This window comes from Delphinapterus leucas, chromosome 18 (genome assembly GCF_059928025.1).
Source record: "Delphinapterus leucas isolate spDelLeu-1000000601 "Yukka" chromosome 18, BTC_Dleu_Yukka2, whole genome shotgun sequence".
Taxonomy (NCBI): domain Eukaryota; kingdom Metazoa; phylum Chordata; class Mammalia; order Artiodactyla; family Monodontidae; genus Delphinapterus; species Delphinapterus leucas.
In genome coordinates, this window is record NC_143146.1 from 7,031,397 (window position 1) to 7,058,896 (window position 27,500).

Consider the following 27,500-nt stretch of genomic DNA (forward strand, 5'->3'; position numbering starts at 1 on the left):
AGCTCTAAGATGAATAAAGTCTGAGTGAATGTATAACATGGTGACTATAGTTAATAACACTGTATTTGATAATTGAAATTTGCCAAGAGAGTAGGAATTAATTGTTCACACCAAACAAACCAAAAAAAAAGGTAAATATGTGAGGTGATAGATATGCTCATTAATTCAGTGGAGAGGCATCCTTTCACAAGGTATACGTATAACAAATCATCACACTCTACACTTTGAATATCTTACAAATTTACTTGTCAATTGTACCTCAGTAAAAGAGAAAGAAATAAAAGGCAAAGCTATCTTTTGGCTTACAGAAAGAAAGAGTACCAGTCCTATTCAAACCATTAAAGACAATTAAAAATATGGCTATGATTAAGTGAAAGAAAATCGAAATCAGTTCTTAATGATTCTGAAGGCATGTGACCAACAGCACTAAGATAGCAGTAAAGCCTGTGAACCCTTGCAGAGGGGAAATAATTTACTTCAGACAAATGAGCTCATCCTCGCGGGCTGCTTTGCAAGGAGCTCTGGGACCAGTCCTGCCTGTCTTGCTGTACAAACCTGGTGCAAGTTTCCAGACCAGCTGAAGGTGTCACCTCCTCCTTGTGGCTGGCTTTTTCCCCTTGCTCTGTGGGTAACTGTGAGGTAGTCTTGGCACCAACCCAGGCATTCTGCATCCCAAGTGAAAACCACACAATAAAAACACCCTCTGCTTGTGAAGAGAGTTTGAAAGTTTGTGTGAGGCCTCAACACATTTCTTGGTGAATTCTCTGTGGATTCAACTTGACTTCTTGCTGAGAAGTGTTCATTGACATGGCCTTCTGGTGTTGAAATATTTGTATTTAATTTACCTCAGCATATGGCACAGAGACACACTAACCCTGATTTGACTCATTTAAAAATTAATATTATTTATACTTGCTTGCTTATAGGTAGAGTTTCTATGTTCATACAGGCAGCATCATTCCAAGACATCAATCTATCAAGTAACCCAGCCATGAAGTTATTCTCAAAGGTTAAGTATTTGTTAAAGAAATATATGTCAGGAGCTGGAAAGACACGGACGTTGTAGTAACCATATCTTATTAGGCTTTTGGTATATGAAACACATTGTGTGGCTGGGGTCAGGTCCTGTTTAAATGCACGTGGGATATTTGCCCTTGCTTAGACAACCATACGTGGCCCAGGGAATCATTTTCATGTCCACTGTAATGTAATACAAGGATGCAAATGAGAATATCTATTACATAGAAATAAAGTACTCTCCCCATACCTCTTTAACTCTCTAACACTTCGTATATCATCAAATATTCCTGGCAAAAATGTATGTTAGATGGCAGATTAGAAACGTATATCTGTGCATAATAGGTTCATGGAAAAATACATCCACATTTTTGGTGGCTGTAATGGAGAATTCGGGAAGTCTTTACCTGTGACTGAAGGATGACAGAAGAAATGAAGGGTTTTCCTATTTACTACAACTTGCTCCTAGCTTTGAAGAATGCTTTGCTCCAAATCTGTGGCTCTGTGTGCCTCCTTAGCCTGGTGGCCTCTTAGCTATGTTCTGCCTTCAGTTACTTACTCTGAAGCTTAAAATGACACTGCAAACTTTTTTCAGCTAGGGAGACTGTAGGAAGGGAAGAGAAAGCAAAATCTATAGACTTTATTTCTCATTCTTTTCATTTCTTTTTTCTCTTCTGGATATGTCTTTCTTCCTGCAGATTCTTTTTTTTGGTGCAGTTTGTGTCAAGGGAAAGGAGAGTTTCTGACTTCTTGGAGATTTTCACTTCTTATCACTTTTCAGAGGAAAACCCCTGCAGTACTTCCCGTCATCAATTTTCCATCCCCCCCACCAAATTTGCCCACAGCTCCACTGCTAGGAAACTTCCTGTGTCATATGTCTTCCGGCCTGCCCTGTGGTTAAGATGTCAGGCCTGTTTGCAGGATGACACAGAAGGATGAACGGCACGGAAAAGGAGCCCACAAGCACGGCAGACATATGTTCGATGTGTACTTGAAGGTAATGTGATGAAGATCATATTTTGCATCAAGGGAAAGAAGGATACGTTGGTTAACAGATGGTACTGGGCCAATTGGCTAACCATGTGGAAAAGGAAATAAAGTTAAACCCCTACCTCACAACATGCATCCTAATAAAATCCAGATGAATTAAACCACAGAACTACTGAAATAAAACAGAAGTGAATATATACTGTTGGCATAAAGGAAGCCTATGGAAGCACACATGCAAAGACAGAAAGTAAGGGAAAGAGCAATAAATCTGACCACATAGCATGAATTTTCTCCATGGTAAAGAGGCTAAACTACAGACAAACACATAATTTGTAATACATAGCCAGAACATTAATATTTAATTTATAAGTATCTCCTAATATTAACTAATGGAATACATCATTAGAAAATCGAGCCTAAGAAAGTGTAGGCGAATAAGCAACAAATACAAGTTAATGCAACAAATTTTATTTTCCCTATAAGATGGGGATTTAAAATGCATTATTCAGTATTTACAAGGCTGGGGGAAAATACAGCCTCTCATAGATACCGTAAGGTTTAAATTGGTCCTTCATGGTGAGCACTTGGAAAATTGTATCAAAAGTCTTAAAAATATGTACATTTTTCTGCCAAATTCCATTTTTAATATTTAAGGAAAATTTTAAATCAATGTTATTTAAAATATTCAAGTATTGAAAACGATTTACATATTAAATTATAAAGGTTTGCCTAAATAAATTATAGCACAAAAAAGGGGATGCTATATATCCATTTTAAAGTTTTTGTAGGATATTATTTAAAACCATGGGTAAATAATTACTACTTAGGTCTTAAGTATGAATTAATGGCATACATGAAATTTTAAAAAAACAGTATATAAAGTCTGACAACTTAAAATGTATACATTTTAACTAACTGATGAGGTTTATTTTTTTTAAATGCACTTTTTAAATCAAATAATAATGTTTAAAAAGTGTAATCGCTATTTGTACATATCACACAAGGTTATAATAGGTTTCCTTAAAATCAAACGAATTGATTGGCAAATGTCCCTTTCATAAACTTTTTTTGATTATTGCTGGCAGGTAATTAGGTGATTAGAAAAGGATCAGCAGATACACTGGGGAAAATATGGGAAAATTTTGCTTTTCAAACTTATTTTTCCTGCCAGTTTTATTGAAATATAATTGACAAACATACTGTATAAATTTAAGGTGTACAGCATAATTCAAACTTTTATTCCTTGGCTGAAATAAACCATGTTTGTTCCATGCTTCTACCTTTCCATGAAATTCCACCAACCACTGAGCCCTGTTCACAAATTTTGCAACAATTATCCCTTCTTTTCATTTTCTCTGATTTTAATTCATGAATGTATTTTTTACATAACTTCCTTAATTTCCTGGTACATAAAATGGGAATAGTATTCCCAAGTTTTAGGATTATTTGAAGAGCAGATATAATGCAAATACAAACCCTTGTGCGTGTTGGGATAAGTTGATCTTTGAAATTCAAAGTCTTGGAAATCCGCTGGAATTCTGGCAAGGATGAGGGGACTTGATGTTTAACCAGTTTCCCAGGCCTCCAAATCTACAGGCTCCTGCATGGGCTTTCCTGTTCCAAAACTCAGCACCCAATGCATTACCATTGATTTTCCTCTACAAGGCAATTTATCCCAGCCATCTTTGATGCAGTGAATAATTATCTAAAAGTAGGGAGACTGAGAAGTTATGAGAACTGTTTCAAGTCACCCTATTCTTTCTTTAAGAATGAGTTCCTCTTTCTAGCTGCTTCCCTTTAAGCTCAGTACATAACAATTACCACTGTATCTAAACCTCATTAATTTGCTGTCCTAAATGATCATCTCTTTCAACTGTTAGCAACTGGGAGAACCAATCAGAGCCTCTGGAAGTTTGGTCTTTCAACTGTTAGCAACTGGGAGAACCAATCAGAGCCTCTGGAAGTTTGGTCTTTCTCTCCTTTCATTCCACTAGTCTCTGAAGTATAGAGTGATTGCAAAGATTTATTTTTCCCCTGAGATCGATTGGCTTGTTTGTCAAAACATATTACTTGTTTTCTCCATTTTACTGGAGAAATTAAAAATTAATATTGCACATAATATCTACTAATTATTGTGCATAAAATTTCTAAAGAAAAGTTTGCTGTTTTACTGTTGTTTTCTTAAATGATTTTCATTTGTCAGCTATTACCCCAGAAGACCAAATGCTGAGATTCTCAAGGAAACTATTTTTTCTTGTATGAGCAGTGGTCGTTGTCCTAAAGACATGTCCTTTTTGATAGGGCAGGGGTGTGAATACACACGTTGTGCTTCTGTATGTGATAGACACCGATTGTTACAGGTGTGCTACAGGAAAAATCTTTACAGGGTTTTCTGTATTCTCAAAATGTAAAAAAAGAAAAGCACAAGGGATGAAATGAAAGTAGAAAGTTGCAGTCATGGAAACCTTAAAATTCCACTTCAAATAGAAAACGAGAGAGTCCTCTGTCCATTTTGGAGTAAGACTGTCTACTTTATTCAGTATCACAGAATTTAAAAAATTGAAGAAGATATGGTTTGAGGACTCTAATTAAATTTCCTTTCTGTGTAACATATTTAGAATGCAGAACTGGGTCTCCAAGTTCATCATCAGGCCACCTTCACAGCCTTTAAAAGGGCCACAGGTAATCTTGCCAAGGCAGAGGATTATCTGCTTTATTCATATTTCAGAAGATAAGCCTCTTCTACCTTACTTAGTAAGGTATTTATATCTTTGCTGAACTAGAAATCATGCCCCAAGCTTATCTAAATCTCCCTTGCTGCATTTCAATAGATTGATAACTAGTTCTGTTTAGTTTGAGATGTATGTGTATTCCATTTGATTCAAGGAAGTTAAAAGTGTTTACGACTATTTATCACATCCTAAGAACCTCCTGGTATGCAGGATTTGGAATCAAAATACATAAATTCATGCCCCACCTTCATCATGCATGCACTGTATCACATTCAGCAAGTTATATCTCCTCTCTAAGCCTTAATTTCTTCCTCTGCAACAGTAGAACTTATTTTCTGAAGTTGTGAGAAATCAAATAGGATGATTCATACAAAGGACTTTGTAAATCAAAACACGATGCCACCTAAATATTGGCCACTTTTAATACAGTAAATATGTTCAGTCAACATGATGTCTTGGATCATTCTTTTTAATAATTAAAAAAACAGCAACATTGTACCAGATTGGTTTGTCATGCCAGACTTTGTTTCTGCAATGTTAAAAACCTACCAATTTATATCAGCGATGTTATAAACCTGCCAATTTGTATCAGCGATATATTGTCCTGATCTCAAAATATAGGATCATTTTTTAACTTCCTCTTTCCGTATTAGCTTGTATGTCTATAATGACTAAGTCTGTTCATCTCTCCTTAAAATGTCTCTCCCATCCATCCCCCACCCCCATCCCTGTATGTTTCCTGTATCTTCAACTTTGGCCAAGGAGAAATAGATGTGCCAGACAGACTTATGTTTGAATTCTCCATCTGCTGGTTCCTATTTGTGTGACCTTGGTTATACTATGTAATCTTAAACTTCAATGTTCTCACCTATAAAGTGGGGATAAAACAAACTTGTCATAGTGAATAAATTTAATGAAACTTTCATTATAAACTTTCTGTGTTCAAAATTTTCAATTTTTCACTAAATAAAGTTTAAACTTCTCAGATAGACTTTTGAGACTCATCTCCTATTCCCGATCTAACTTTTATCTCTTAATTCTTCTCTGAGCATTATCACCATCCATGAGATTTTGCTGCCTTGACATTAGAGGCACAAAATTTACATCCTAACAATACCTCTTAAAATAAGGTAATTAAACCTTTGATTCCCTTGTTTTGATATGGAATAAGGAAGGTTTTCTGCATGTATCACAGAATTAAGTTTTAGGGAAAATGTGCTAATCTATATCACAGAATATTGGAAGATCCTAAAACCTCTTATTTGCATTACTAATTGGCATACCCTTTGAATCATAATGCAACTGGCTGAAATAAATTTTTCACCATACCTCTTCAGTCTCTCTAAATGAGAGTGATTGACTACAAGCGGAGAGATGGAATCTTTTTCATCCACCATTCTTTACTACCAATGAGATGCAGAATCAAACTGAAATGTATAATATTCATTCACCCATCAGATTTATTCACATAAAGGTTGGGGACCAGATGATGACATAACCTTATTTTTTACAGTCTACTGAAGCTCTCAGGCTTTAAACATCTAAAATGTTTATAGTTGACAAGCATTTCTCACGACCAATCATACACAACTATAAAAATATATGAGGAACAGTGTGAAAAGAATTTTCTTTTCTATGAAACAAGCCTATTTCATACTGTACATAGCACAGTGCCTAGCCAATAACTCTGAATACATGCTCCTTAACGACTGAATTAAACATATTGTATATTTTGTCTAAATGCATTTCTGCCTAATTAATCACATTTAAATGATCAGTATTTGGATAATAGGCTTCACTGTGCATTAATTTTAAGCAAAGAGCTAGAGCTCTGAGCACTCAGATAAGGCTAGGGAACGGGTACTCGGGGGTGGGGATGGGTGGGGATGAAGAATGTTTCTGGGAGGGCTCCAGCCCAGAGAAACGTCAAGGTCTAAGAAGAGTTTGATTGTGGAACTAAGGGTACTTCATTGCAGACCTGCATCCATTTATCCAAGGTCAGAGCAAGGACATGAAACAGATCATGGGAGGTTCAGAATGAATTCATTTACCACCTGTCAAGAGCAAGCCAGGTAACGAGCTCAGAAACCAGGCAGCCAGAGATGAACATAGATGAGATATTAAAGAATATTGGCACAGATGGGAAGTTGATGTCAGGGGCTGAAGAGACCGGACAAAGCACCTTGGTGGGTAGAACATTGTCACTGCACACAGTGATTGCCTACAGAGAATGCTCAGTGAATGCTAGGGAATCAACAAATAAATTAATAGGACAAATATAAAAGCAGTACCATATAGAGGATCTGTTAAAATTAGCTTCTGTAGAACTGGTTCTTTAAGGCTGGAGCCCATCAGGAGAAAATTCACAGAAAAATTCTAATTTAATGTAAGACGATTTTAAGATTCTATGTGGCTAGCTTGAGTCTTTTATGTGAAACCCTTTACGTGGAGCCACCCACTGAAGTGAAGAGGGTGTGAATAGGTAAAAGTGGCAGCTAAAAGTGAGAACATAACCACATTTGTCAGTTTTGTATGTATTTGAATAGCCAAAAATGACCGGAGCTAAGAAAATTAGATCACAAAATCAAAATCAGCTTTTTAGTTCCACCTAGGGACTAGACCTGTTTTCAGGAATCAGTCTTTCCAAGTGAAATGTTTAATCAATTTAATTGTATCAAGAAAGCTGAATTGTTGCCGTTTCTTTTATTTCCCTTTATTTTTTAAAATACTTTTAGCAAATTGCTTGTTCTTCAACCATGAATAAAAACATCAATAACATTCTAAAAACAAGCATATTCCTTCTCAGCAATAAGCCCAGTTCCTTTGATGACCAAAAGAAATGCTGGTCTGTCTTAATGGATTGTTGGCTTTTCATAGAGTAAGGTTATGAATTTAAATTACAAAGAGGGACAACTGGAGAATTCTGGTGTAAACAAGGTGGTGGAACAGTGACCATTGCCAAAGCTGATATTATTTAGGGGTTTTATAAATGATCCAGAAAGATGGCACAGATTGAAATCTCCTTCTTTGCAGATGACATTCAGCTTTTGGGAGTAAGGAAAGGCCAAGATAATAGAGGTAAATATCTTGTTTTTTTCTAGCTCTTTGGTATTCCAGCTGTTACTTTTGGATGTGCCCTTATCAACTTACTGATATACTTTACTATATAGCATTGTGTTTACCTTTCAAAACATGTGAATGTGAGTTCTTATTTACAGATTCAAAAAACCAACATCAGAATACGGTAGATGCCTCAAGATTATCTGAATAAATGTTCTGGCCCTCCCATTATGATTTTGAGAATCATACCACTTTTTGAGAGGCAAAGAGAAAAGATTGAAATTTGGAGATGATGTTAACAATCCTAAAATGCCTTTATAGGCAGGACTATTATCATATATATATATATATATATATATATATATATATATATATTATTTTTTTTTTTTTTTTTTTGCGGTACGCGGGCCTCTCACTGTTGTGGCCTCTCCCGTTGCAGAGCACAGGCTCCGGACGCGCAGGTTCAGCGGCCATGGCTCACGGGCCCAGCCGCTCCGCGCCATGTCGTATCTTCCCGGACCGGGGCACGAGCCCGCGTCCCCTGCATCAGCAGGGAGACTCTCAACCACTGCGCCACCAGGGAAGCCCCTATCATATATTTTTAATCAGAGGCAATATTTGATATAAAACAAGTAATGCATGGTGGTGCCTTAGTTGGGGTAAGAAAAAAAATGCCCTATTCCCTTGGTGCTGAAATTAACTGATTTTCAATACCTTATGCAAATCATTTAATCTGTTTGTATCAAATTTCAGGTTTCTTTTAATTAAAAAATACTAATGATTTAAAATGTCACCCATAATAATTGAAAGTCAAACTAATTTTCAAATTATACCTCCTCTCTTCCGGTAAGGAAATGGAATCAAGAGTGTGTCAGAAGGAACTTTGCTGATGATAATATGATAAATATCACTGTATTAGTATTTCTTTGTAGCTAGATATTTTTGCCAATTCTATTGTATTTTGGCTACTGAGTTATGTGAGGTTTATGTTATCTTAATTTTGTCCTTTCCTTACAATATATCTAAATTTTTAAGAATATATAAAGTAATAATTAAAAATCCTCAAAGTAACAAAAGAAGATTATACTGTGATATTTGGCTGGGTTTACTTATCAAATTATTTATATAATTATATAATTCATCTCCCTTAAATTATAATTTTGGTAAATGATTTTTAAATTTTGGTGAAACATGTATTCCTTTTGAAAAGAAATTATCCTATATATTTTACATATTTTTGGCTAACTCAATCTTTGATTTAGGAATAATCAAAGTTTATAAACTGTGTCTACATGTACAAAATTGCTCTGTCAGAAAACAGCTTTCAATCAGCTCTGCACAAAGGCCTGGGGATATTTGCAACAATTTGAGAATAAAAATTGGGGAGTAGGCAAATTTCTTGAAGCCCATACAGTGCAGTTTTCCAGTTCTACCCATGAACCTCCTATAACCCATAAGTCAAGGGTAGAGGGTAGACTAAGTAAGCAGGGTAAAGAGCCTCCACACCTTTTCTTTGTATAAAATAATTTGCATTGTTTGGAGTATCCACACCAGCCTTCTTAGAAACTTTATTATGCAGTTTAACAATGAGAACAAATTGACAATCAACTCTTTCACACTCATATTGTACATGAGAATCTAAGGTCCTGAAAAGTTATATGGTTTTTGTAAAGTCACACTTGTTGTCGATGGAAAAACTAGGATTAGAATCTGTTTCTTTTTTACAATATTCCATGATTAAAAAGAAGAGTTGCGGGCTTCCCTGGTGGCGCAGTGGTTGAGAGTCCGCCTGCTGATGCAGGGGACGCGGGTTCGTGCCCCGGTCCGGGAAGATCCCACATGCCGCGGAGCGGCTGGGCCCGTGAGCCATGGCCGCTGGGCCTGCGCGTCCAGAGCCTGTGCTCCGCAACGGGAGAGGCCCGCGTAACAACAACAACAACAACAACAAAAACGAAGAATGGCTGCAATAGTCAGACTTTCTACAATGTGGGTGGTAAATTTAGAGAACTAACCTAAAGGATACATTTCAACAAATCAATTAAAAAAAAAAAGTCTAGCATATGATCAATTGAATAAAGCTTATATTTTTTCTAAAGACAAAATTACTTTTAAGTCTTTCTGACTAGGCTCTGTTAACCACGATGAGCTCCTGCACAGCACTGTGGGTAAGCGCAATGCTCCCAGGGAAATGAGCTTCTATTTCCTGACTATGCGGTGCCTCACTGTGTACGAAACAGCACACGGAGTGATGATGCATGCATGCTTTTATCACAATCAATCTTGACATGTCAGGTAGCTGCTGGCAGCTCATGACACATTGGAAAATTTCAATGATTCAAGTACAAAGATGAGAGAAAAGAAGTCAACAAACCCCCCTGAAACTTGCACTTGTTTTTCCTGACCAGTACATTTTGGTTCCAGAAACAGTATGTGGCACATAATTATCCTTGTCAACATAGATTCATCAAATGCAGGGAAAATATATGGGGGACAATGGAGATACTTCTTTTCTGCCAATCCACCTGGTATTGATTTGCCAGGAGAAAATATTTATCATTATGTGTGTAAATATAAGATATATGCATATATATTCATAATGCACATATAATATAAATTTATTTATATATACATATATATGAGTATATAAATATTATATATATATATATTTAAACACATACATATACGCATCTAATACTCTGCAAGTGCCTGGACCTATGATTCTTCAGAATAATAACATCACAGAGGAAAATTTCTCATCCAGATCTAATGATGCTTGACAGTGGGACGCAAGTGTTGGCTGCATTCACCGTGACATTGCATTGACCTAATAGCTTGCTCTGCTGCAGTTTCCTGCTTTCTGTTGCTGTTTAAATGAATATAAATTTCAATATTTCGCTTGCTTGAAAAATCTGGTATCACATTCCAGACTGTTAGTAGCTTTTCCACATATATATTATTGGGCTGCCACTTCACCAAATCTGGTGCACTGTGGTTATTTTTAGCATTCTGTGCTTCTTCCCAGACTTCTTTTGGTGGCATTGCTCTTACAGACCCATTAGAGGGAACAGAACTGCTGTAACTGCACAATGTCAGTGATGTATATTAGGAATCAGATTGCTAAAAGCATACATATTTAATGAAGCAAGGCTAAATACAAGGTTATAATGTTTAACAGCCCTAAAAGGCAAAAATATATACTACAAATCATCTCCATGTCATTGAATGCTAGACCCGAGAATTAGGGAAAAAAACATTCTTTGTGGGAATTAAATGTCTGTGACATTTTTCTGCCAATATAACAAATAAAATTAGTTTTTTCATGTTATTAAATTATTAATGCATGGCAGCATTATAAATATTTGTAGCGATTATAATTAATTTTATGTCTCAGTGTATGATGTAAGTAAATTATTTCTAAGGACAAAGCATAGTGTATATAAAACTCCCTGTAAAATAGCATTTATAATATTGGTATCTCTGTGGGGTTTTTTTTGTTGTTTACAAATTTACTTCTCTGAATCACTGAAAATTTGAAATCATGAAGCCAAGAAAACAACATGCTTTGTATTTGTTCACATTATCCTTCTTTCATTAAAAAATTGCATGTGAGAGGTAAACAGACCTGTTAAAAGTGTAAACCAGTGAAACTAAATGATGCGCCTTTTTAAAAATTGTGCTGATTTTATTTAACATTAAATATATGTGTTGATTTTAAATAAACAGCATTGCATTTGGCAACTTGTATTATTTTATCTACAATTGGAACTTATTTCTAATTATTTCAAATTTGACAGTAGTTTTTATGTCATACCCTTAAATATGATTTTTAAAAATTCTGACGTCATCCTGATGACTGATGAACCAGGATTGGCATTTTTGGTTAGCAAAGCTTAAGCAAGCTTTATGCAAAAAGGCTTTTGGGAATCCAGAATTTACTTGTGCATCCAGCATGTGGAGAAAATTTGGGATGGCATATCTAGTGTCTAGAAGAATTTCTTTCCTCAAAGTAAGTTCCAGACAATTCAGTGTGGACTGTTGACCAGTCATGACATGACCAACAGGCACTGCTCACCATCCGTGACCTGGGGCTCATTAACCATTCCTGATATGGCCATCATTGACCATCTCTGTCCAGAGATTGCAGACCATCCTTGTCTCAGCCATTGCTGACCTTCCCTGACATGGGCATCACTAACCGCCCTTAACAAGAGCATCACTAACCATCTGTAAAATCCCATCACTGACCACCCCTGACCTGGGCATCTATTGCTGACCATCCCTTTTATGAGTGTCAGTGACCATAGCAACCCTTTGTAATAGGGAAACAGGCTCAGAAGGTTAAATTTCTCATAGTCTCACAGCTAATAAATAACAAAACAAACATTTAAAACTAATTCAATTTTTTTAATTAAGAAGTTTGGAGGTGGGATAGGGAAGGTGGGAGGGAGACGCAAGAGGGAGGAGATATGGGGATAGATGTATATGTATAGCTGATTCACTTTGTTATAAAGCAGAAAGTAACACACCATTGTAAAGCAATTATACTCCAATAAAGATGTTAAAAGAAAGTTTGGAATTCTTAAGTACAGTAAAATTAGTTTAGTCCAAAGTACACAGTGATAAATAGACAAGTACCGAAAGCATACATCTATCAAAGCTCTGAGGTATTTAGCTGTGAATGAAGATTCTTTTAAGACATACTACACAAATCAACATTCACGTAACTTCCTTATGTTGACATTAATGCTGATACTTTTTCTGTTTCATAACCAAAGTGTTATTGCCTACCCTTGATTATAATTTTCAGAGTAAAATCCGATCTTGCATAAATAATCTTCTTAGGACAAACCACATGACTATTTCAGTAGAGAAACTGATTTCCTTCTCGAAAGTGTTTGAGATAAATGGAGGAAATCGAGCATCCACAGAGATCATTTGTTTAAAGAAGAAATTTTTAATAAAAATAATTTGTCTTTGTAATTTATTTCAATTTCCAGTGCATATATTTTTAAAGCAAGGACAGTTAACCTTTACACTGTGATAAGATCAACGTTCAATTAATCATTTTCTTCTTCAAAGCCTTGAAAGCCAGAAAATTTTGTTTTCTATCTTTTACATTTTACCATTTTTCCCTTAGATTACATCCACAGGCAAGGAAGATTTAGGAGTTCCAAAAAAAAAAAAAAATGAAATGCTGAAAAATGGGTTATCAAATGATTACGATGTAGCAAACGATCTCGAAAGTCATTTGTAGTTGAGTAAAATAGCAGAATAAGAAGCATTATAAATTATACTGTTAGAATTTGAAAAATGGAAACCAAATGTAATTGTATGTGGCTGTCTGTTCATACATTCCCATATGTAGGTGTGTCCAACTTTGCTACTTTATTTATTTTTGCTACTGCTCTCTAGTTAGTCAGTCACTAGGAAAAGTTGTCATCGTTTCCTTAAAGTCCTTCCCTCTCCTGCTCTCGCCTAAAAAAATGAGTTAGAAACAATTACTCACAGAATTATATGGGGACCAGTCTTCCTAAACAAATGGTTTATCTTTGAAATCACATTACAGACAACACTGTATTAAATTATGGGAATACACTTTCCCCAATGATTTTTCCAGTGCCAACTCTGTAACCTTTATTTTTCAAAACAACCAGAGAGTAATTGCAGTTATAGAACAACTGAACTGTTTACTGAAGTTGAGAATGCATAACATATATTCTAGGATGTACTCAATGTCTAAAAATCAAGTTCATCCGTTCCCATTTTGAATAAGAACTTTCACGGGTACAGGGGCCAGAACTTGATACATGGCAAAGTCTCAGTCCAAATTCACTCCTTTCTTTTCTCATCAATTCCTTCTCAATTTTCATCATCTTTTTACAGTATCATTTCTTCCTGGAGACCCACACACAGACTTTGGCCTCTACATTTGTCAAAAAACTAAAACAGGAGAAAAAGATGGGAATTTTATAGAGGGATCTCATTCTTAAAGTAGAGAAAGTAAATAAAGCCAGGAAAACAGTAAAACATTATAGTCTGTTCTTCTCCTTGATCTGATCAGTTCCAAGCTTGGAAGTAGTTTTCCCTTCCAAGTTTCTGACATGGCAGACATTAAAAGCCCTTTTCTATATTCAAACCACCAGAAAGAAGGTGGCAACTGACACATGAGTTCACTCAGTTAGTAATATTTTTGCAAATAAATTACCTAAATTAAGTAATATTTGAAAACTCAATGTGATTGAGAAAAAGTTCTCTCACTTTATTTCCATACATCCAAGAGTTCAGTATTTATTTGTAAAACTACTTATAAAGAGCTTAATACGAACCACTGCCCTACAGTATCTATCTGTTCTGAACATGTGCACTGATCAGTGAGCAGAGCAAAGTGGTTTCCCGCCTAGAGTTCACCTTCCAGAAAGGGAAGCCAGGCAATAACATGCACATACAGTATAGAAAGTGATGTTACCGTTACGGAAACAAGAAACAAAGTAAAGTGAGGGAGGAGAATGGGAACTGTACAGGTTGGAGTGGTAGAGATATATTAGTTGGGATGGTGAGGAAGGGTCTCCATGATAAGGAGACAGTTGAGTAGAGACTAGGGAAGGGAGAAAATTAGCCATGTGGGCATCTGCTGGGAAAGTCAGCAGGAATACCAAACATCACCCCAACAAGGATTAGGCTGGTGTGGTCAACGGAGAGCAAGGAGGCCACTGTGGCTGAAGCCAACTGAACATGGAGGAAGCTAGAAAAAGAGGTCGGAATCTAAGTCATTAAAAAGAAAGAAATATAGCCATTTGCAGCAACGTGGATGGACCTGGAGATTATTATACTAAGTGAAGTAGGTCAGACAGAGAGAGAGAAATATAATACGATATCGCTTAATTACAAAGCAGAAACAGACTTACAGACTTAGAAAACAAACTCATGGTTATCAAAGGGGAAAGGTGCGGGGGGGTGAAGGGATAAATTGGGAGTTTGGGATTGACATATACACACTATGGTATATAAAATAAATAACCAGCAAGGTCCTACTATATAGTACAGGGAACTATATTCAATATTTTGTAGTAACCTATAAGAGAAAAGAAACTGAAAAAGAATAGAAATATATATATATATATATATATGTATAACTGAATCACTTTGCTGTACATCTGAAACTAACACAACATTGTTAATCAACTATACTCCAATATAAAATAAAAATTAGAGTAGCATTGACATATATACACTACCAAATGTAAAATAATTAGTTAGTGGGAAGCAGCTGCATAGCACAGGGAGATCAGCTCGGTGCTTTGCGATGACTTAGAGGGGTGGGATAGGGAGGGTGGGAGGGAGATGCAAGAGGGAGGGGATATGTGTGCATGTGGCTGATTCACTCTGTTGTTCGACAGAGGCTAGCATGGTATTGTGAAGCAGTTATACTTCAATAAAGAACTATTAAAAAAACAAAAAACAAAACAAAACGAGAAGAAGTTGGAGATTTGAAGGGAAGTCATGTAAATTCTAAGGTGAGATTTTAATGAGGAGTGAGATGGGAAGGCACTGAGGAAATAGAAACAGACTCAATGAAATTAAGATATTTTCCCAAGCTCACAAAACAAGAAAGGGAAGATGCAGGTCCATCTAATCCCATGGCTGGGGCACTCAGCAAATCTGCTATGCATGAGACAAAGACCCGCAGTCGTCTCCGTGTAATACTGGGGTTGTTTGGAGGAGGAAGGGATTGACAGTGATTCAGTTTTCAAAGAAATCTGCACATAGGAAGTGGGAACAGAGCCATGCTTTGAAGGATGAATAATATTTTTAAGAAAGTAAAAGAGAATATTAACAGAATCATGAAGGAAGTCACACTTCATTTAGGAGAATAACTTGACTTCAGTTTAATACCACGTGGGGTTTAATAGAAAATAGCTCTAGAAGGTAGGAGTTAGAGAATAAAGTTAGAATGTTAAAAGTTCTTGACTTCATTCTCTAGTCAGTGGAAAACACTATAGAATTTTGAATTAGGGAGAGATTGATTTGCTTCAAGGAAAGGTCTAGTGATTTTTGACAAGTAATAGTATAAACATTGAGTTCTTAGTAGTTAACTGGCAGTAGAAATAAAGAGGAAGTGACGCACACAGGGCATAATTAGAAGGGACACTTAAAGGGAATTTGCTATTAGGTGGGAGTGGTGATAAGGATTTTCCCTCTCCTCACATCTTCCATATATCGCAAGAGGGTTCTTCTCTAGACTCTTTTTATGGTAGTAGTGATTCAGATTTGCTCCCCTCACCAGTTTCAAAAATTTTGCAAATGTGTTTTTTTCTTTCTCCCCTCACCTTTTATTTTGCATTTAGTTTCTTAGCTGTAGAACATGTATCTCTGCGCTGTTTCAATGAGATGGGCTGGCCCCTTATCCCATTCCCCTGACTTACCCTACTATGGAGATACTGTTTTCTTGCCTGGACACTTGGATGAACTTCTAACTAATTTCCTGCCACCGTGGCTATCAGCTCGTTCCGAAGAGCGCTTCAGTATGGCCCAAGATTCCTTTCTAGCCTCACGTCTATTGTTTCTAAGAATGAAATGTAATCTGCTGTCCCAAAAAGCTATTGTTAGGTGAACGTCACCGCTCAATCTTTAATCTCTTTGTTTCTTCTCACTTTTGCTCTCATTTTCTTCTCTTCCAACCACAGAAGCTTATGTGAGTGTGTATAATTGTACACACAAGTGTCCACACACACAAACTCACACCCTCCCACTTCTACCAATAGCCCCATTTTGAAAACATTGTTTATGTAATGAATTCTTTCGACTAGGTACAAGCTGCATAGACTACTATAATGAGACTGTATATTCCAATCACTCAGCTCCTACAATCATCAGAACACGGCCAGGTTTTTCATCCAAACCATTGACAATTTCTCCTCAATGGGGATACTTTTAACACTTCCCTGTCAACATAACGCTTCATCCATAAATATTCCAAATCACTTCTCTAAAATAAAAAGATTCCTTTAAAACAAACCCACAATAATATTATTATACCTAAAAATGAACAATATTCTCTTTATACCATGAATAATCTAGTCAGTGCTGAAATTTCCCAGTTAGTCCAAATTTTATTAATTTGGTTGAATTAAGATCCAAGCAAGGTCCATATATTGTAATTATTTAATGCACCCCAGAAGTCTCTTTTAATCTGTAGGTTTCTCATCTCTGTCTTTTTATTTTCCCAGCATTTTATATTTTGAAGAAACTTCTACAGAGTTTCCCAGAGTCTACGGAGTACCCCTTCATCATGTCATTTAACATGTTTCCTTGCCCCCTCTATTTTCTGTAAATTGGTAGTTTTAGAAAGCTTGATCATATTCAAATTCATTTTCGTTTTGGTCAAAAGTTCTTCACGGGTAATGTGCATTCACATCATGGGTCACATAATGTCAGTTTATCTTTATTTTTGTGATGTTACCAGCCATTGATAATCACTGACTCCTAAAGCAGGGTTTTACAGAAAACACGGGATGAATGTTTAACTCCATCCTATTTTTAAAACAAATTTTCAGACAAATGCCTTAGTTGTTCTAAGAGCCCTGCTCCTAGTACTAGCAATACACATGATTTCTCAGTTGGTCAATGTTTCTAGGCACTTTCTGTGGACAGGGCCAGGATTTATTTTTCTTTCTTTCTTTTTTTTTCCCCTTAGGAGATAAAATACAGCTAGTTTTCATTTCCATTGGGGATACCAGGTATCCTCTAAATTTTTCTCTTACATATGTTTTGCTTTCTTCCATGTCAGCATTCCAGTTTCCAATGACACATACATTTGTTTTTGCCTAAATACATGTACAACAGTCTCTAGGTAGTAATACCAAGCTTTGTTTGGAAGAGAGCCACTTACGAATCAGGAATTCCTAAGTATTTTACTACAGTAGTGTATAAACTTCTATAGTGTAAGCTTTTGGGACTGAAGAGTTTATCTGTCAGAACAGCTATTGCTTCATTAATACATAGAATACCTAAATATGCTTTTGTTATACGCTGCATACAAGTTTGTAGTATCAATGAATATTGTGAATAAATGACCTACAGTTCAACATGACAATGAATTTGGTGACTTAACCATCAATAGATACATATTGAGATCTATGTGAAGGGTCAAATACAAGGAAGGATTTTACCTTATAGGGCTATAAAAATCTTTTATCGTAAGTATAAACAGAAAAGCTAGGGCACATAACCAGGTTGAGAGATGAGTTTATATCATGATTCAATATATGCTTCAGTTTCCTGGTGGAAAAATTCCTGGTGAACAAGTGAGTGAGATCATCTGATGCGTTCCACTGAAATTAAGAAAATATAAAAAGTTTAAATTGTTGGAGTGGTAACCATGTAGTGACTGTATGTTTGCTTTCAGAGTCAAAGAACATAAGAGGTGGAGAACAAAAGACCAGGTGGAAGCATCTGACGAATGTCCAATTTAAGTGTTGAGAGAAAGATTTGACAGAAAGCGATAAAAAGTAGTAATAAAAGGGAGGAAGGAGAAGATAATGTGATACGAAGGAGAAATGTTTCAAGAAGGAAATGATATACTAAATGAGACAGAGAAAGTGCGGATAACAAGACCATGAATTGAAAACTTAAGACATTGTTTGAGATCCATGAGTGAGATTATCAGTAAAGCAGCTGTAATCAAAAGAGGATTAGTCGGTGATCAAGGAAAGAATAAGAGATAATAACTTTGAGATGGTGACTGTAGAAAAGAAGAATGACAAAATCCTAAGCAGCTCTGCTCAGACGTCTGGTGAAAACAGATACCCTGTCTCCTTTTGTTCTAAAATAAAGGGTCCCTCAAAGTTCTAGGATCCCACGGGGCCATTTTGGTTCCAACTCATCCTTTATACCTACTACCCCGCAATAGCTGGTTGGACCAGGAGTGGGAGCTAAGCCCAATGCAGGTAATCCTAGGATACACAAGGGACTATTGATCCATGAGGTGGCTGGGAAAACAAACAAACAAAACAAACAAACAAGCGAACAAAAAAGCAACCGAAGAAGCCAGACCGGACTTCTTTTGGAAATGTGAGACAAGTAATACCAATGAAATAAGACAGCGGTGGGAGCTAAACTTAGATGTCATTGGTAAGTCATGGAAGGGGAGGAGCCAGTACATCAATGAGAACAGGTTTATTCCGCAAGTGAAACCATGGGATTACAAGTGATAGAAAGACGCTGCAGCTCAAGACACAAAGATGGAGGGAGTGGATGGTTTTGAAATGACCTCAGATCCTGACAGATCTCTTCTTCATAACTTGTGGCTCTCTGTGGTTTTGTTTTGTTTTGTTTAATCAAAATAGCTTGGAAGAATCTGATGTCTTCTGCAGTCCTGGTTCTAGCTGTGTCAGAGGTAGATGACCCCAGTAGTCTGTATTCTTCAAGGGTTGATAGAGCCCGTATGGTGTGCAGGGAAAGAGAAAGAAGCAGAGAGAAGAGGCAACAAGTGAAAGGTTAATGAACTTTGGCTTAGTGAGAGTGATGTGGAGAATGATGCCTTCCACATGGCTCCAGCTCCTTTCTGCTTCCCTCAAGGACAGCTACATCATGAAAAGGGAGAAAACAAATGCACGTGTTCTAAACCAGGTTGAACAGATCACACTCTTTGAACATGTCCCCATGCCCCTTTCCAGAGAGAGAAAATGATCTGTCCTTTTCTGGTCATGAGCACGTGAAGGCACCATGCTATTCCTCAGGGGGGTGAGAGCACCACTGTAAACAGTGTTATCAAGCATTCAATTATTGAACACCCAGCTTACAAAGAAAAATGGCTAGAACTGAGAACCTCTGAACCTTTACACATCGAGACCCACGGTAGAAACTGTGACATGACAGGTTATGAGTTTAGCCACCTGGGTGAGGTAACAAGACCTCCTGGAGCTTTATATCTGGGAATTTCCATTATGTGATGTCATCCTCTGTCCAGACGATGAGAGGAGCAGGAAAACAGCTCCAAGTCGATGTCAAATTCTCCCATCTCTGTTGAAGGTGTAGTTCAGGTCTTACTTGTCCCTTTGGATTATCTAAAGGAACTCAAATCAACTGATAAAATTTCCTTCTAACTGAGTTAATTTTCTGGAGCTGTAAACAACCTTCTGATAACCAGAAATTGATCTCATGAAGCTCTTCTAAATAGCAGTGTTAATAATTGGATAATAATGGGTTTTCTTATCCCTCTAGGAATATCCAAATCTAAAACATACCGGACATCAAGATGTATCCCAGATTCGAGATGCTGAGCATCAGCAGGCACCCTGTTCTGCCCAAACATAGACTATGGCACATGTAAGGTGAAAAGAAAGAAAACATTATCCAGATCTGGCGTGTCCTAACTATTACAGTTTCAGTAGGAAAGCTACCAGTTAATTCTAAAGTAATATCCCCTGTATTCTTATCTTTAACCAGCAGACCTCTGTTTAAAAAGTTACTGTAGAATTCCTTTGGTATCACTAATCGTTCTTAATTGATATTCAAATAGCCATTAAAATATTTTCCCCTCATGTCATGGTTATCTGATACAACAGTCAATAAATAAAAGTACTTTTTTGAAAGTCCTCTTGGACTAGGTAGTTATGTAGTGTTTTACAAATTGTTTACTCCTTTAAGTTCTACAGGTTGTAAACAATGATGATTTTCCACTGATAATATGTTGCATATTCATAGCAAGCCTTCTAGGTTTCAGAAATACTACCCCTGGAATTGAGCCTCCTGAATATTTTGTGTAGCGTTCCAAGCAATAAAAAGAGAAACTAATGCCTATTCTGTTATCTGTCCTTAAATATAGTTGTTCTTTAATACAAATAATAAGGTTTTCTTGTACCTGTTTTACAGATAATATGAAAAACATGTTGCACACACATTCAAAGTATTTTACACAGTAAACAACACTACTTCTGGAACACTCTATTCTGAATATTTTGTGGAGCTTAAAGTAATAATCTGAGCAATTATAAATTAGTAAATATCTATACTGAGCACATAATTTATATGTGCTTGCTTATTTAAGCAAATAACAGAAGTGATTTTACACAAAGAAATTGACTCTAGTAGAAGATAAGAAGCTTAACTGAAATATAAGATCTCTGTGCCAGATATTCTAATTCTGCCCTTCCAGTTTCACTCCACTCTTTTTCTGCCTGGGCTCTGCCCCATGAAGCTCCTTCTCTGGGTAGAATCAACCCATCTTCCTCGTCCTTTGTCTTCTGGGTGGTGTCAACCAATAGGCGGCAGCAACAGCCTTAGATGGTAGAAGAGAGAGAAGCCAGAGTGTTTATTCTACTGGCTTCTTCCTGTCAGCCTGTGTTTTGGCTGTGGCCACATCCCTCAACCAAAAGCACAACTTCTGCTGGTCAGCCTCCCACCAGGACGTGCAGCTACTGGTTTCTGTGGTCCAGCGAGTGCTCTCCTTGCCCTTTCAAACTTAAGGTGGTAATGCTTTTCCCCCTTACTGACACTGGGGCTCTTACCACCCACAGTTAGCTAAATAAATTTGCCATTTCATTAAATTCTATTAGAGCTCTTTAATTCCCCTCCTGAGAGTACATTGATTTATTCTAGGACTTTGATACAGAAATTGTCACTAGGAATGGCCTCAGGAAACAGAAGCTCAGAGTGGAATTTTGTCATTGATTGCTCACACACTTGATGAGCGCACTGATCATCTCCTTGCTGATGGGGTGTGCTGATCTGTGGCATGTGGTGGCATCATGAGGGCAGGTAGGGGACACGGTGCTCTTAGAGCAAATGGCTGTGACACAGAGTCACTGTCACTATGGTGAAAAGTGGAATAAGCAGAGCTAGGCTGAATATTTCTGAAAACCTTAGAGACTACGCACGGAGAAATGGATCAACTGAAGGTCTTGAAGGGATGCCCAACTCAGGGCATGTGTGGTACACACAGATGGCCACCAAGACAGCTTTATTATTTTTTTAATATAAATTCTTAATGGAGATAATAATTTATGTATAGTGGAATGCTCAAATATTTTTGTTTACTTTATTTTATTTATTTTTGGCTGCATTGGGTCTTCGTTGCTGCACGCAGGCTTTCTCTAGTTGAGGCGAGCAGGGGCTACTCTTCGTTGCAGTGCGCAGGCTTCTCATTGCAGTGGCTTCTCTTGTTGTGGAGCATGAGCTCTAGGCGCGCGGGCTTCAGTAGTTGCCGCACGCGGGCTCTGTAGTTGTGACACACGGGCTGAGTTGCTCTGCGGCATGTGGGATCTTCCCGGACAAAGGCTCGAACCTGTGTCCCCTGCACTGGCAGGCAGATTCTTAACCACTGAACCACCAGGGAAGCCCAAGACAGCTTTAAAGATGGTCTTAATCTTCTGTAGGCGCACAGAAGACAGGGCTGAAAATCAAGCCCTGGCCTCACCTGCAGTCACAGAGTTGCAGCATTGATGAATGGACCCTACAGGATTCTTACAGGAAAGAAAGAGAACACAGAGGAAGAGGGGTGCTGCTGTGACATGGGGTGGGACATGTGGGTAGGCAGAATGGAAGCTAAGAACTTTGAGCCCCTAAGTTTTCCTATAGGGTCCTTGTCTGCTAACGTAACTCCTCCCCAGTGAATAGAGAAACTAGGCTTCTCCATCACGACACTCTTGTCGTGGTTGTACCTGGAGCAGTTGCCTGACTAGACTATGGATCTCTCTTCCCACCACATTCATGGATCCCTGGCCCACAATGAAAGTCAGATCCCAACAAAACCCTGAGAGAGAAGTACATACCAGAGAGGGTCTCCCCTGAGAGAAAATAATCTCTATCCCAGAAGAGTTGCAGAACATCTTCAATCTGAATTGGCAGGAAACTGGGAAACATGTTGGAGTGGGTTCTGAGGATGACAGACCAGGAAAGATTAAGAAAATATGTAAAGACACTGTCTGGAAGTGAGAATTTCATATATTAGCTCAAGCCTCTGGGAGTGGCATTGATAGATTGCTAGTTTAGTTAATTAAGTGTGATTCTTCTCAGTCAATGGCATTTAATAGCCAGAGCTGCTGGGCATAGTCTCTATCACAGGTCAACCCATGGGCCAAGTCAGGCCAGCCAGCTTGTTTTTGTAAACAAAGTGTTACTGGAACAGAGCCACACGCATGTTATGCATGGTCTGTGCATGTGTCTGCATGGAAATGGCAAAGTTATGTAGTTGCAACAAAGACCATAAACCCAAAATATTTACTATCTGGTGCTTTACATAAAGACTGTCTGGCCCCTTCACTAAAGGCAAGAACCAGAAGCTCTAGCAGAAAGAAACGTTAGAGTGGATTAATTATATAAAACTGCTCAGCCACCCTTCCTGTCCCCCCGCTCCATCCCTGCCTAAGCTGGACATCAGCTCCTTCACCACCAGGGCCTGAAAATGAAATAATGTCCCTCTTCCAAGGGCCATGGGTGGCATTGGCCCATGTTGCAATCAAACTAGACTCAGGAGTGGAGCAAGGTTTTGTGGCTTCTGTGACATAAAATTTTGGAGTCCTCCTTTAAGTAAAAGTTGCAATATTATACATGCAAAAATGATAATTGAATTAGAATGATTAAAAATAGCCATAATAATAACAAACCAGTTTTAAAGCTGTCAAAACTAACATCACAAGATCTAAGAAAATAACCTTTAAAATATTAATTAACTTTATGATGAATTCTTTAATACTTCTTTGTTTTTCCTATTGGGAGAGATTGTTTGTTTTTAGTTTAGTTTAGTTTTGCTGCATAAGACTTCTTTTTGCAACAGTGATCCCACAGTGGTAGAGGCCATGCTTCACTATCAGATGAGTTTTGCCCAATTACCATTATAAGCTGAGGGTATCTGTGATTGTGGCTGATTCATCACAAATCCCTAGCAGTGACATAGATGAGTAGTCCTTTTAGGTCTTGTTTGACATATAAAATTAGACAATTCTAAGTCTTTTGGGTTGAAATTGACTTGAGTTGCATTAGTGAGGATTGATGCCCTCTTGCTCAGTTTCTAACCGAAGTCAGTTCACAAAGCTGGTGTCCCTTGATTGATAGGAAGTTATGTTACTTAAGGAAGAACCCCTATCACAGCCCACTTCTGCTCTCATTATAAAACTGGGACAACAACCACAGGATGGTTGGTGGTTCAGCTGGACTCCCATGAGGTAGACTTGGGCCAAGACCCCATTTGTCACTTGACTTCTATACCTTTCTACTCCGAGCGATGGATCTTGGTGGAATCTCAGCAGATTCGTAGAACAGAGACAGTATAAACTTGTTAAATCTAGATACTGATAGCCATATAACTAATGCAGGAATTCAGGTAAAAGTCTGCAGGTACCTTTAGGGAAAGACTACAAGGAGAGAGGAGGTGAGAGAAAATATATTTAGTAATATGTAGAATCTCCACATTAGTAACCAGATCTGTGAAGAGTTATTATGTTAGGAAGAGTCGAGTGAAAGCCCTGAAGCTATCTCCTTTCACCCCTCATTCCCCATTTTTCATCCATGAGGACACAAAAGAACTTGGTGCCATCATCAAAGCCTTGAGGGATTCAGAGGTTTTCTAACTTGTCTGTGTATGACCTGTGTACTTGTCCAGTGAAAAAGCCAGGTGGGCCTTGCAGAATGACTAGGGGTTTTTAAAAATATAACTAGATGGTGATATCAATTCCAGCTGTGATTGCAGGTGTGTTATCTCTACTGATCAAATAAAGAAGCCTCTGGCATCTGACACATAACTATTGACCTAGCACTATGCTTTATTTTCTAGTGCCTTCAAGAAAGATATTCATATCATTTTGCCTCATAAGCCATGGACAGTAGTCTAACTGCCTTTCCTTATATCAGGATAATGTCAACTCTCCTGCTTTCTGCAATAATGTAGATTTTGAGTACTGCAATCATTTTAACAGCACGTACAACACAATACTGTCTATTCATTAATAATACTGTGCCAATTGGACCTGGTGAGTAGGATGGAGCAAACTATAGTAAGAATATATGACAGAAGATATAAATCCGATGTTAAGTCCAGAGCTGTTTCAAGCTGGGGAGGTTCCTACCAATCCAATGATGTAAGAAATTTCATAATATTCTGTTGAACAATTTTTTGTACCTTGCACTGCCTACCATAGAGAAAGAAGCACTTTTCAGTAGGCTGCTCTGACCCGCTGACCAAAATCTTTTAGGCTGATGCATTTAACTGGAACTGGGACCAACTGAAACCCTCTACTAATTCCAGGATGTAGTACAAGGGACCTTGCCTCTTGGGTCTTATGTCTTAGAAGTATCAGGGGCAGATAAGAAAGCTCAGTACAGCCTCTGAAAAGCCCACAGTGCTGCACTTCTTCTGTTGATAATTATTCTCCATTTCCAAAGCAGTTCCTGAAACTGAGCATGTGACCCAGTGACACATGTAACGAAACGACTCTTCAACTTAACCTTCAGCTGTGAGCTGGTGCTATATGACCCATCAGACCACAAAACTGAAAGTGCACACAGCATTTTATTGTTAACTGGAAATGACATTTATAAAGCTGGCTTGTGCAAGTCCAGAGGACCTAAGTAAACCTTACTTTGTATCTAGGATATATCTGTTGAGGAAAATGGTCATTTCTGCATATACCCCACATATAACACACAAAGCAGGTGCATTTGACTCTTAATTGTCTGCACCAACTCTGAATAGACAACTGAGAGTAAAATTGGCCATTAGTTATTAATAATCTTTTGAATAACTTATTTATGAAGACAATATTATTTTTGGGGAATAGTTTCACATGGCTGAGAAAGGGTTCTTTATCTTATACTGTGGTAAATAACTGTATCGCATTCCTCTTTTACCCTTAGAAATTGAGTTTTGACAAGAATATTCTGATGACTGGCACAGCCTTTTTCTTTTTTGAAGATATTTACAGTGTTTGGCTTGAACATTTTTCTTTGTCTTTTCATACAACGTTTTACAGTGTCTGATTTACTAGTTAAATGTTTTTCTTTCATCCTTAAGTCTTTTAAATACTTAATAGTCTTTAGATTTGTTGTGAAAAAACTACAGTATCACTTACACATTTCATTCTATCATTCTTATTGAACACGCAGGTGCTCATGTGTACATATAAATATGTTTGGAGTAGCTTGTCTTAATGGTTTGTCTCTTTTTAGACACATTAACTGACCTGTACAGAACCCCCTTTAACAGCCCAAACATTTTGCATGGCTTCTAAAATCAAAGTTCCCCTTGAATTTGTCACCAACTCTAATTCTGACAATCCCCCTGGGGTCAGAGGATTCTTGGTATTCTTACCAGATCAATAGTGATTAATCTACTTCATTCACCCAAAGTCATCCTGACTTGCCTGCATGCTGGGTCTTTGAATTGCAGTGAAGAGAGCGTGAGTCATTATTAAAACTTGTACTTTCACTCACGTGGCGCGCATGGGGAGTGAAGACCTCCTTTCAATGAGTTTTTTCCCCAAGTCTTGCCAGGAGTTAGCATACTTCGAAAGAAATTGCATCAATGCTGGTCCATGTGAGAACAAGAGGTAACTGAGGGCTTAGAAAAATCCTCAGTGTGCACATTGCTTCAAGTCTGCATTTCAGTGTTAGTAGGATAATAGGTTGCTGAGGCTGAACTTTGCACGTTCATAGGTATTCCCGTAGACCTTCTGAGTGTCAATATGTGTGTCAGAATTTGAAAAGAAAGCAGTATTGGGAGATCTCCAGAAGGTTAAAAAAAAAAAAAAAGATTCTTTTTAGAGGGTTTGCTTAATTCCTATATCTCAAAGCTTGTTTCTCCCTATAATGGTAGCTTTCTGTTTACATTTCTATTTACCATGCGCATTTCTGGTTGACTCCTATAGCTGTCAGGAAGTACTCTTACCCTTCAGTCTCCTCTCTAAACCTAAATGTAGACATCTGTTATGAATAATTCTCTTTTGAAGCATCCTTCTTGATGAGACCATCAACTTGTCTCTGTGATTTTCTTCAGGTATCCCTTATTATCACAATTAACTGGGTATGTTTCTGAAACATATTCCCTTATCTGCTTTGCTCTGACAATCAAAACTGTTTCTCATTCATTACGGTGGATTATATCCATCTCAGAATTCCTTTCAGCAATGCAAACTAATGTGTGGAGGGTACAGATATTTGGATCCCACTTATACATGTAAAGATGCCTACACAAGATAATCATTTTACTTAATCTCAGTTTCAGAATGCAAGGTATTACTTTCTTTTCAATAGCACGATCAAGGAAGGTGTTGGGAACCAAAATCCTAAGTTTCCCACTTCATTCCTTTATCCCATTATGGGTCTATTTTACTTCGCATCATTCTGTCTCATCTGATGTTGAGTTTTCTGAGATTCTAGCCTTCTTTCTTATTTCTTATGTATCTTTCAGTGACATCCTGGACCTTTTAGAACGTTAAAGAAGACACTTCTTGATTCCAAATTTTATTTCTGTCTGTACAAGCCATTGGCAATGCTGAGGACTGGTCACTTTGTGCAAATAATCACAGACACACAGGACACCAGGAGAATGAGATTATGTCTTTTGGCGTTCTGTGGTTCTCTCTACTAATTTATTCATTGATAAAGAGACACGGAAATGTTGACCTACAATCTCTGTACCAGTATCAGGTAGACGACCAACAAATGTGCCGTAGGCCAGAACAGGCGTGTTCAGAATCATAAATTTAT